Raw genomic sequence first — 867 nt, forward strand, 5'->3', positions numbered from 1 at the left:
TTTCAGACATGTTCATCCACAAAAATCCTAAAATAGATCTAAGCACATAGTTTCATACTTAAAAACACAGCAAGTGTTTTTTCCTTTAAGGCTGGAGGCATAGCAGATAAACAAAGATAACTTGATTCCTGACATGTTCAGGCATTAGAGATGAAAGGAACAATAAATTATTTCTAAAAACTATGAAAACCCATTTGCTTAAAAAACTTCAAATCTGCCTGGCAAATTTCAATTGTAAAGGCAATCTTGACCATCAGAAAAATTGACATTAGATGTCCCAAAAGATAATCACAGAAGAAAATAATTGCTATGACTGCAAAGTATCTGATATTTACATTTCCTAAAGTAATGGTTGTCTATATTGACTGAATGTTAGAATTATCTAAAGAGTTGTATATTTTTAAACCCGAAGTCCCAGCACTGCCCCAGACCAACTGAACTAGAATTTCTGGGAGTGAGATCCAGGTAATTCAAGCCAGCGTTGTAAACTGAAGTCTGCAATCAAATGGAAGACAATAAAAACCAAGAAAAAGATTGTCCACACTTGCCCGATCATTTGGTTCTCCTGGAATGCTTAACACCCACCCAGACCTATACTCTGTTCCAATCTCTGGGAAAAAATTTAGGAAATGTATTTTTGAACGGAAACACAATAGCCTTTATCATCAGGAGGCTGGTCTTCTAGAAGGAGAAATGTAACTATATAAAGGTTTTAGCAGAGACCTATGGAAGCACTTGAGAATAATATATTATTTAACCTGACTTTCAAATCACTGCCTGAGCCTTTTTCTGCTAACATTTAAGATCTATATTAATAAATTCACACTCTAGAGGAAACTCAAGTTTTCCTATATATTCTTATTGAAC

The sequence above is a fragment of the Pteronotus mesoamericanus genome, unplaced genomic scaffold, assembly GCF_021234165.1.
Source record: "Pteronotus mesoamericanus isolate MK-2021 breed Mesoamerican mustached bat unplaced genomic scaffold, CSHL_Meso_final contig_116, whole genome shotgun sequence".
NCBI lineage: Eukaryota > Metazoa > Chordata > Mammalia > Chiroptera > Mormoopidae > Pteronotus > Pteronotus mesoamericanus.